Raw genomic sequence first — 12,013 nt, forward strand, 5'->3', positions numbered from 1 at the left:
ATCACACAGCCATCAATGTCATCTCATCAACATCACAGTGGTAGGAGTAGAACAGGCCTATTATACTATATCTGCTCTGTGTGTGATTCCCCATAATAGTAATGTTACAATTAACAAGTGCTTTATGCCCAAACATAGTCACAAAAGCAAATATACACCAAGACTCAATAGTTAATTCATCCAGAGACCTGCTTTTCAGTCCTACCACATAAACACACACAAAGTGAATGTGTCGAAGACAAAGGTCAGTGATCGCACACACACATAAACACACACACACACCCTCCCTCCCACTCGTCATGGCCTGTCAAAGTGTGACAGGCTATGACACATCACTACTGACAGTAATCACACAGTTGTATTGGGGCTGGAAAGGCAGGATGGAGCAAACAAAATACAGCTGGGCATGGCCCCCCACATGTCTATATACACCTACACAAAGAGACATTAATGATTGATCATGTGACCACTTGAGAGTTGCTCTTAAAGGTTATTCAAACACTTCGCTGTAAGTAGAAGTAAGCGGAGGTCGCTATGGTCAACAAATGTGTCTTATTTTTCACTTTTAGCAAATAACTTTTTAGTCTTTGGCTCTTTTGAACATTTGTAAGTGTGATTCAGTGTTTGAAGAATCTCATCAGGCTTGTATTCTTGTAAAACCTTCATTGTTAGAAAATTCTCTGTAACATTTGGTGATCAAGTCTCACTTGTCTTTCAAATGATAGGTGGAGTTCCCCAAGGTTCTATTCTTGGGACTTCTCTGTTTTCATTGTGTTGCGTCTTTATTTTCTTACAATTTGAAGAAAGATTTTCAAGCTTTTATATCTTGTCTACAAGACAATTGTATATCCTTGTTCTCTTCCCTCAGGCAGTGATGACCTGGCTCCCACTGGTGCAGAATGCTTCTGGCAGACATTAACCAGAGGTCCCACATCACCTCATCATGGACCTCTCTGCACTGGCTTCCAGTCAAGCACAGCATTGATTTCAAAATCTCTCTCGTCACAAATGAGGCATTGTTCGGTCAAATTATATCGTTAAACATTACTTAGGACTTTTTCATTTGCTTACTCTGACGTTGTTTGTTATGCTTTATCTATTAAGTCATTGTGATGCCTAAGTTAAGAAACTGATTGCTAAATGTCATCATAATAAATCAATTTCCAGCACACACTACTGCACTGTATTTGGTGTTGGTTTGGAAGTACATCTGTTCAGAGTTTTAACATCTACAAACACACATTAGGCCAAAGGGCAACTGTATGATAGTGGCTGTTGCTTTTAGATAGGTGTACTGAAATGCTTGACTGTGAGTGAGGCTTATCATTTTTAGTCTGTTGCTTTTTTTTCTCTCCAAAGAGAAATAGTAAGAGTAAACTGTCTTTCAATGATATTCACCCAGATTTAGTCCCCACACATCCATTGTGTTCATTGTTGCAAGAAGACTCCGTTCAGCACAGTTTAGACTAAACAAGATCCTCTTTTAGTGAGGTCACACACAAATTATCTAAGTAACAGAAAGTGAGGAGGAAAATGAGGAGAAATTGTATATCGTTCCCCAGAGTCTTTCAAAGTAATTGTAAATTTTAAAAAACCCCAAAACAGTTAAAGCTGCACTAGTTAATATTTCTAAATCACCAATCAATCGAATGACTTTTGTAATGTGAAAAGTGTGAAATTATCACTGACTCTCCAGTTCTCCTCAGCTTTGTTTTTAATGAAAAAGCTCTGATAAACCAATTGTATAACTTGTCCAGCACTAAACAGTAGGCGCAAGTTAGCGACTAGCTGGTGAACATAGTAGAGCATTTATCAGCTACAGAGACACATATCTCCCTCAGGAGTTGACGGAAATCACAGCAGCTAAAAGAAGAGTTAATATTGACCTTACATTCAATTTTAAGCTGTTTTGCTTTTATTCAAAATACATACAACCAATAAACCAAAAATAAAGATCACTAACTGGAGGACATCATCTCACATAATGACAGTAATGTCATTATGTCAGTTTAATGACAGGCAAATGCACTATTTTCTTATTTTTATTTGGGATATAAACATCTTCTGAGCTCTGGAACTATAGTTCCCATCATGCTTTGGGTCATACAAACAGAAAGTAAATATTGCCATGAAGTCAAGTTTTAGGTTAAGTGTTGGAAGTAGCGCTGGGTTCTGCAGAACTTACAGATAAAATACATCAGAGTCTGATTTGGTGCTCTCTTGCCCTGTAAAAAAGAATGATTTGATATTGACTGGGCTTTCTCTATGGAGACTGTCACATATAGACTGAAGCACCATCAGCCAATCAGAAAACTGTTTGACACAGAGGACAGTCAGCCAGCACCCTGCTATACATCACACTGAGAGGGGAGAGATTTGGGAGTAAAACTGAACTGCAAATCATCAGACCATAACACATCACATACTTCACACATACACACACACTATGAGGGTGAAAGAGCCAGCTCACTACCACAAACACATACGCACATGCTTGTACTAAAAGTACACAGACATGCCGGTCAGTTAGGTCACCTTATGACAACTGAGAAACTCCTTCTGCTGAGGAAGACCTTGAGGTATGTGGTTAAAAGCCTCAGAAAAAGCTAGTAAATGGACCTTGTTTTTGTCAAATATACTCATTTCTTCTCATTATTTACTGCAATTGTTTCCAAAAGCAAACTATAAAAGATTTTAAGCCAGAGGTGCACATACACAGTGTATACCTTCCTGCAGGCAGATGAATTTAGCACACTGTACCTGCTTAAAAACAAAAACAGGGATATGTTCACTGTTGGTGTTACATAGCAACACGCAGCAGCATTTAAAGCAGTGCTTCCTCCCAGCCCTAAAACACCAGACACCAACCTCGGGTCTCTTACCTGAAATGAATGAAATCCGTTGGCTGCAACTGCATCTCATTCTGGCTCTGTGACCGCTGCTGTTCTAGCCAATGTGTGCCAGTGTCCATCAGATATGTGAGCAGAGTGTATCAGTTGCAGCTCATGTAGGCTCTTTTCTCTACTCTGCTATCTTTATGCACCGGATCTATTTTTGCTGGAGGATCTAACCTCTCCAAAGGGGGATATTTACTTGTGAATGTCAAAAAAATGCCTTTATTTTCTGATAATTTATGACTTTTTTAATGATGCAAATAATTTGTTATTGACTTTGTCTATATGTACATACAGTAAAACTACTTTTCTGTGTTTGTTTATTTCACTTCTCCAAAGTCTGTGAAGCACACCAACAAACATCAAAACACATTAAATCTAATGGCTACAAGGATTTTGTGGCATTAAGTGTATCAGGGTGTTAGTGATCTGGTTTAGCACAAAAACTGGCGTGGTCACCTCGAGTAAGAGAAGAAAACCAGAATTCAAGCCTGAATTCTGGACTGAATGACATGATGGGATGAAGGGATGGTGTCAAAAGAGGAAAGGAAAGGATGAGCGAGGATAAAGGAGGAGGAGGAGGAGGAGGAGGAGGAGGAACGCCTTCGTCTCCTTGCTCTTCTGGAGGGTGGGATGCTATGATGTGGAAACAACTGGAGACTGTCTGAGCAGGAGGTCGAGAGACATACAGACAGACAGAGAGAGAGAGAGTCCACCCTGCACTCTGTCATTTACAGATGTGGAATGTGGCAGTCGCTTGGCCTTGAGCACTAATTACAGACCATCTCTCTCTCTCTCTCTCTCTCTCTCTCTCTCTCTGTCTCTCTCCCTCCTCTGTCAAGGCCAGTCAACCAGAACCAGACTGCACCCACAATCCTTTGCTCCAAGCTCCAGTCCCCAGACACAGAAAACAGGCAATACCCATGATTCACACACACACACACACACACACACACAGTGATGCTGGCGCTCTAGCTGTTGAACTTGAAGCTGCCTGTACTGACTATGATCCATTCAACACAAAACAACCAACTCATTCATTTAATTAAGTCTCCGAGCTTGTTTATTTGGTGGGTAAATAAAATCAAAACAAGCAGTCAGAGAGAGCTTCCCACATACTAAAAGAGTAGAAGAACACTGCCTCACTTTACTGATGAGTCTGTTCCTTCCATATATGACCACCCATTATGTCAAGACTGAAGTAGTTCACATCACCTGTTAACATTCCCTACAAACTGTTCATTGATCGATTGATTGACTGTGGAGAAGTCTCGTCCTCAACAAAATAACTAATAAATGGGACTCAGCGTTGACTGAAAAATGTGTGTCATCAAATCTCAAAGTCTGCACTGGAAACACGCCAGCACGTATTTCCAATGCAAATCTACTTGATTTGTGAATCTAGATACTTGATACTTGCAGACTGATCTGCCTTCTATCAGGACACTGACTTTAAACAAATTGTGAAACAAATAAAACCAAGTGAAACAAGTGACATTAACTCTCCATGTTGGCAGAACTTACCACTTTGTACAATATAAGAGAAATAAGACTTTAAAGCTGCTTTAATCTGAATTATTTGCCACATGAAGACGCTTCACAAGAAGCTGAAAATCACACACACTTGACATATTGCTGTATTATAAAGGTGCTAACATGTTAGCTCACTTCTGCCTGTTCAAACATCCAGCAGATCAACATTAGCACTCAGTTGCAGTTGTGTTTGTTGTCATCTGATGAATCTAAACACAATATTCACTGCCTTTTAGCTCTGCTTTGGTCTCCACCAACTCCTGTTAAAAAAATATGCTGCTAAATGCTCCACCACGTTCACCAGCTAGCTGCTAACTTTGTCTGCTGTTTGCTGCTGGACAGGTAGTGAAAGCTCTGCTACTGCCAGCTCTATATTCTATATAGAGTTTGACTTTGATAATAGCCATCAATAATCGAATGTTTCATATCATTTTATTCAGACAGAAGAAGGTTAAGAAGCATGTGCTCAACTGTGAAAAATAAATACATAATATGTGAGGTGAAAGCAGCTTTCTTTCTGACAGGCATGGTGGGGTCTGGTTGGGGCTTCTGTGTCAGCCACAAACACTCCTCACACAGAACGTTTTTTTGTTATTGATTATACTAATTATTCCGCCAGTTAAATCCCCGCTGTCACCCCTCCAAGTGAAGAAAATCCCTCCAGACGACATCAAGTTCCCCAAATGAGCCAAACACACTCCCACAAACAAATCTCCAAACTAACTAACTGTCAGGAGGGAAACTGACAACAAATAAGGACAGTAACAACACCAAATATCCGTCTGGAAGCAGGTAAAACAACAAGCAGCTCTGGTTTGAACTAATATCACAGAGAGAAAAGAAGCTCCGTGTGTCACCAGCTCTCCGTGCTGGAGTTCCCACCAGAGAGGCTCCCTGGCCCTGCATGCACAACACAGACTGACCTGCAGTGATGACACTTCATGTCTGTGACATATTCTACAGATATAGACATTGAAACTATAGTGAATGGTGTAATGTTGCTGGTATGATGTCAATATGACAATAAACAGATCATTTTCTCTGTCTATTTCTGCTGACTGCATGCGTCACGTAGAAAAAAATAGGCGAGACCCCGAATCTCTAGACGATGTGCCGCAGCAGCCGCGGTCACATGAAGGCCGTGTGGCTGCTCTAATCTGTTAACATGAGCGCTGGAATGAAAAGCAAGAGATTCTGTGATGCACACTCATTGCTCACACAGGCTGTGTGTCCCAGGTGTAAAACACTTTTTAGAGTTGAGGGAACTGCAGACTGTGTGATAATTCTCTGTGTATTCATCACTGCCAGTGATCCCTTTCACATTACACACAGTCATTCTAGTCTCATAGAAAAAATATTGAACACTGCAGCTTTAATGCTGAATATAAACTAAATGATGTGAAGATGTTTAATGCTTGCAGTGTAATAATACATGTCATGCTTTATAGCTTGAAATGAATTTAATAAATTACCAGCATTATGAACTTCTTATAAATTCAAGTTTACCCTTATCACAATTTTCAAAAATTGTCCATTGCCCATATAATTAAACTGACAATAACACAATACTGTATCAATCAGGACAAACACATCAGAAATGAGTGAGCATGAAAAATAAAATATCCTACAATGATACATTAATAAAATATGTTAAATCTGAATCATATTGTTTGTCCTATATGAGGAAACTTATAGGAATCATGTGACATCTTGACAACTTGAGTTTCTTTCCAAACTTCATATGCTGGAAAAACGGACTTTTACTTCATCGGACTGAGCACTCATCTATTCATATCTATTGATATTCAGCATTCACTTCCATTTCCACATGTGTCTTCAGTGTGGCATGTGGATAGGGAAGAAGAATTGCAGCTGGGACGGTGGACAGTGTACATACTGCTGTGACAGCTGACATATGACGCCCTTAGGGTGCTACATGATGACATACTATCCTCTGTCCCGAAGCTATCTGTCACAATATTCTGTCATTCCCTCGTCTGCTGCTCTCTCTTCGTACGACTCATCTTTTACTCTCACCCTCCTACCATCAATCTGCTTCCCCTTCTAACAAAAACTGCATATGTGCAAATGTACACACACTCAGATACTCAGGTATCTCGAAATGAAGTGTGAGTAGAAACTGATGGACAGGACACAATGTAACCATCACAAACATACAGCTCAAGTTAGACCTACACCAAGCATGTGTGTGTGTGTGTGTGTGTGTTTGGGGCGCCTGTTAACACAAGTCTGGAAAACATCATAAACCAGAGCTCCGTCTAAAGCCTAATTGTCACTTTGTCTGTGTGTAAAAACAGGCTGTAAGTTGTAATAAGCTGAAATAATATAGTGGAGGATAAGACAAACACACACACCTGTAACGTATCATCACAAGCAGGTGACACTCAGCCAGCATGCTGGTCACATTCTTTCAATTTGGACAAAGGGGGTCATATTAGTGTCAGTTCTCCCATGAAGTATGACTTCACAGATCCTCCATCCACTCAACAGTCAGACTAGTGAGCGAGGTTGTCTCTCATTATTGTTGGAATCTTCTACTCTGTTCGTGGCACTCAGCTCCAAAGCCCGAAGGTTAAGTAGTATCCAGTATTGGAGACTCTGAAACAAGCTACTTCTCATTGGAAGGAGTTAAATAAATACTACTACTACTACTTCACTAAGTAATATAATGGATGAAAAGAAGTAACACAATGACTCAGAGCCACTATATTTATTTAGATGGACGTTTCGATCCAAGTCACATCTTTGTCATGTCAAACTTTTCATAAGTGCTGCTTTTTAAATAGCCTTTCAGCCATGTGATGCGTGTAATTACACCCCGTCAACAGAGATATAATAAACAAATGCTCTCATTATTTTGTGATGTACTAAATTACACCATAAAATAACATAAAAGACAAGACAGTGTAGCACAAAACATAGCAATATAGTAACCCTGCAACATCATGGAATGATACAGGGGGATGTGGTTAAATTAGAGGCTTTGTTTGGATTTTTCCAATCTTTATTCAAGAGCATGATCTTTCAATTTGAAAGCATGATTTATTGATTCGCCTGCCTCCTTGCGGGCATGTTTGCTTTACTTCTTAGAACGTCCCATACGGGTGGATACTCTTTAGCCGGGTTCATCCACTCCCACCCTCAAGGGCTTTATTAAATTATACTATCCTTGCTTTCTTTACGACTTTTGGAATAAAAAGGACAGTTAATATATATACCAGCGCCCATACTTTTTACTATAATATGAGAGTAGCCATATAGCACACCGACAGGAGGTCGGTCATTTCATTGGTCAACACTACACCTGGCGTTCTGTTGGTTGGAAATGGTTTTTGCACAAAAAAAAAATCAGAGGACAAATCAGAAAGATCTGAGAGTAGACATTTTACAAGTGCACAGAAGCAGCCTGAGTGTGAGGAGAAGCAACGATATATCTGAGCGCAAGAACACAGTTTGAGTAGAAGCACAAGCAGAGGCTGTTTGAGAGTGAGGGCAGAGTTTGAGGGAAAGAATTACAAAACCTGAATGTGAAATCAGTAAATCATGCTCTCAAATTTAAAGACTATGCTCTTGAATAAAGACAATAAAAAAGCCCCATATGTTTGCACGTTGCATCACTACACCCCGACACTGGTAATTTCCCATAACAGCTGGGCACTGTAGCAAACTTGAACAGGAGGAAAATTGTGCATTTGTTGGGGACTATTTTCTGTGGATTAATCCACGTTTGGTGCTCTGGTGAGTATTTACAGCAGCGAGATGATGTGTGTGGGATTAAGTTCAAATAAACTACAGTGTGTGTGTTCATGATAATGACGGAACCCAGTGTCACCCAGTGAAACAGTGTTGCTCATTGATGTGTGATAAAAGTTTGTGGACAGTGATGGAGCTCTATGACACAGAGGAATAAGATATATCAGGCTTTGATACACACACGATACCTGTTAGTAGAGCAGGTCATTGTTGGTTTTGCTCTTCTCATGGGATTTGTTGATGATAGAATAGAACGTCCCCAGTCTTCTCCTTTATCCAAGACCTGATAAAACATGCTAATATTTTTTTCCTACTGATTCTCGGCGAAAAATACAGAGATTTTTTTAAAGAAGTCGATGGCTTTAGACTGAATTTTACCCAAATTTTGTGGGACTGTGCTTCAAATTACCTCGTTCTCTAGATTCTTTGGTGGTTTACATGTTCCTCTTGTGGCAAGAAGCTTAGGAAATGGGTAGAAAATGAATTAGTTTACAGGTATACTATAGAATGTATAGATTTTTAAGTTGATTGATACTCAAGTTTCATAATATTCACAATTAAAACATGTAAATGATAGAGAAAGTTTAAAAAATAAATAAACTGAAAATAAGAGCTAGCCTAGCTGTTGTAATTACTCTGCACAGAAAGCAATTTGTGTTTCTGCTTGGTTTATAATACAAAGAGCAGGTAGTGGATAATTAGCGTGAGCAGAAACTACTACAGCAAGCCTGTGGTGAAACTATAGAGCTACATCAGTCTGACTGTAGTCACTGTAGCATCACCAATTAAGCCATGTTAGAGAGACAGTAGGAATACTTAGCGTTTCTCTTCCTCCTATACAACGTAAAGGCTTGTTCAGAGCCTGAGACAATGGAGCTGCTGTCAAAGCAAATTAAAGCAGGAAAAACACTGGAAAGAAGCCTCCCTCCCTCTGCCCCCCCCCCCCCCATCTTTTCCTCATCCTCCTCTCATCCTCCTCCCTCCATCTCCCCACTGTATCCCCCTCTCCTCCTCATTCACCAAGAGACTGAGCCGCACACACATACACACACACGCATGCATGAAACTGCATGATCGACACAGACGCAAACTCAGTTTTGAATATGCATGAGCATATGCGGGCCTGTACACACACACACACACACACACACACACACACATCCCAGAGTACAAATCATGTAAGAACGTACATTTACATCATTCAGGATACACTGATAATGTTCACAGTGCAGTAGAGCTGTCATACAAACTAGACAGCTTCACCAATTAGTGTGTGTGTGTGCACTATTAGCACTACAGATTACACATACATGACAACTGCGACAACTGATCCATTAGCAGAGGAGCTATGCTCAGTAGCACAGATGTGTGTGTGTGTGTGTGTGTGTGTGTGTGCGTGCGTGTTTGAGTGTGTGTCCACATCAGACCTAACCATTGCAGGCAACAGAGGTTACAGTTACAGTTCACCAAGGGTACAGGCTTCTCTCTCCTCCACAGAATACACACACGCCGTCCCTCTCCATCAGCTTTTTATAATACTAATATCTTCACCGTATGGATAAGCAGGCTAGTATGTGCCGTCCTCACGCGCCTTCACTGACCATTTTCCAGTTGTAACAACATGCAAGACTCATCCTTCACCCTAGATACCCTCCAAACCCCCCCCCCCCCCCCACCCTCCCCCTACCCCTACACCACCCAACCCTCCTCTCCTCCCAAGCATTATAAAACTCTTATTACCAGGATCACTTCATGGCTGCTGAGATAACACACACCGGCGGTTCATTAACAGCACTAACACAGGGGCTCCATTATCAGCTGGGGTGAGATCCCTCGTGAAAACAGAGTTATTCTATGATACCTTTAATATAAGAATGAAACTACAGGACTATAATTCTATAAAGTGACATAAAATATAAAACAAGTGCTTCAAGGTTGCTAAAATAAAATAAAAAATCATTATTTTGCACTATAGAGACATCATACCAGATATATTTTTTTTCAGTGAGAGCAAAACAAATGGACTCTTGGGTACTTTTAATGAATTGCTCAGGGAGGGATGAGAACCCACAGAAGGTCGTTGCCACAGCATCATCATCCCCCCCTCAAGACAATTAAAGCTATGAGAACTTGACCCATAGTCATTAAGGATATCTGTGGAACACTAACAGGCATGTTTGGATGAAAATGTTAACAATTTTAGACAACTGACTCTGGATGTTGTCCACTTAAGAGACCCTAACTGCATCCTTAAAATGGAACTGGAGTCTGAGTGACGGTTGGAAGTAAAGGAAAGAAAATTGCCTCGTGGTGGATCATAGTGTTCAGATAAAGCCTGATGCTTTGTTTTTAGTGAGCAGGGCTGCAAATAACAGTTTGTTTCATTATCCATTAATCTGCCAATTCTTTTTTTCAATTAATCCATTATTCATTTTATCTAAAAGAAAAAAAAAGTCATAAAATAGTAAAAAAAAAAAAATGCAGATGACAATTTCTCAGAGTCGACATGTTTTGAACACGTCGACTTGCTCTAACTGTTTTGAACAGTTCAAACCCCATATTCAGATATTCAGGTCATATCATACAAAAAACCAGCAAATATTTACATTTGAGAAGCTGTAGTCAGGGAAATTTAGTAATTTTGCTTTAAAAAACAACTTAACATCCGACTGATTATCTAAATTATTGCTGTTTCATTTTCTGTCCATACTTGAATTGATTATTGACTAATCTAACTAATCGCTTCAGCTGTATTTGTTTGGTTGTTTTAAATCTTGCACTATTCCTAAATTTGGGAATAATACCTAAGTTTCTAAAGACATGCATGGTGAAATATTTTATTTTTTTTATAAAAGAACGGAATATAATTGAACAGTGACATCATAGAAGAAACTTAAAAAGAGGCATTAGAGAAGCAAGGTGGTTTAAAGCTTATTGGTATGATATATTCCATAATATGTGACTGTAAAATGCCGTCAAACTTCCACTTACTTTGAATTTGAAAACAATAGAGTGTTACTGATATTTAGTGGAATAACAATAGTGAAAGTAGAATAAACTCACACGCTGTCAGCTCTACAGCTATGTTATGGAATTAGACGGAACACGTCGGATAAACAGTCACAGTGTCATCATAAAGCCACAGCTACATCCATGCTCCAGCCCTCCATAGGTGTTACCTGGTTGACAGTGACCGTCTGCGAGCTCCAGCGCAGCGGGGGAAGGCTGTGGGCGGGCGGGGTCCCGGTGTTCGGACGGGGCCCCTGTGTCTCCGCTCCGCTCCGCTCCTGAGCCTCCTGCTGCAGTGGCTCCACCGGCTCTTGTCTACCTCCGCGCAGCAGGAGTCGCCACGGTAAATCCAACCGGTCTGTTGACACACGGGTGGTTTGTTTAGACTCACAGTCCCTCTCCGTCCCTCTTTCCGTACGTGTCTACGACGCTGCTCTCGGCGCTGTGCTGAGCCGTGCCTTGACGTGCAGCAGCGGACAGGAGCCCGACAGGACAACACATACACAAAGACAAAACACGCCCAGCCGGCCACCACGCTCCTACAGGACCCGCCTCCTACCGTAATACTCCTAGTGCTGCCCCCAAAGAAAAGCCTCCATATAAACACAGTCCAAATGCAGAGCATGACAACAGTGCAACGCCTTCTCAGTCAACAAAAGTAGGTGTAACTGCGAACTCGCAGTATCTAAACGACACGCCCACTTTACGACATGACACACCCACTTTACGACTTGACACACCCACTTGGTTGGGTCTAGGTATACTCAAGCAGGGAGATGGTGAGGGTTAGGGCTAGGGGTCAG

The 12,013-nt window shown here is 40.8% G+C and overlaps 1 protein-coding gene across 1 annotated transcript in view; it reads right to left on the reverse strand.

Annotated features, from left to right (window-relative positions):
• dok4 (docking protein 4) overlaps nt 1-11,787 on the reverse strand; it is an 80,146-nt gene extending 68,359 nt beyond the window's left edge. The window contains exon 1 of the mRNA XM_067597286.1: nt 11,381-11,787. The gene's annotated coding sequence lies outside the window, so the exon portion shown is untranslated. The remainder of the gene's footprint in view (nt 1-11,380) is intronic.
• Between the last annotated feature and the right edge of the window lie 226 nt (nt 11,788-12,013).

This window comes from Thunnus thynnus, chromosome 1, assembly GCF_963924715.1.
Source record: "Thunnus thynnus chromosome 1, fThuThy2.1, whole genome shotgun sequence".
Taxonomy (NCBI): domain Eukaryota; kingdom Metazoa; phylum Chordata; class Actinopteri; order Scombriformes; family Scombridae; genus Thunnus; species Thunnus thynnus.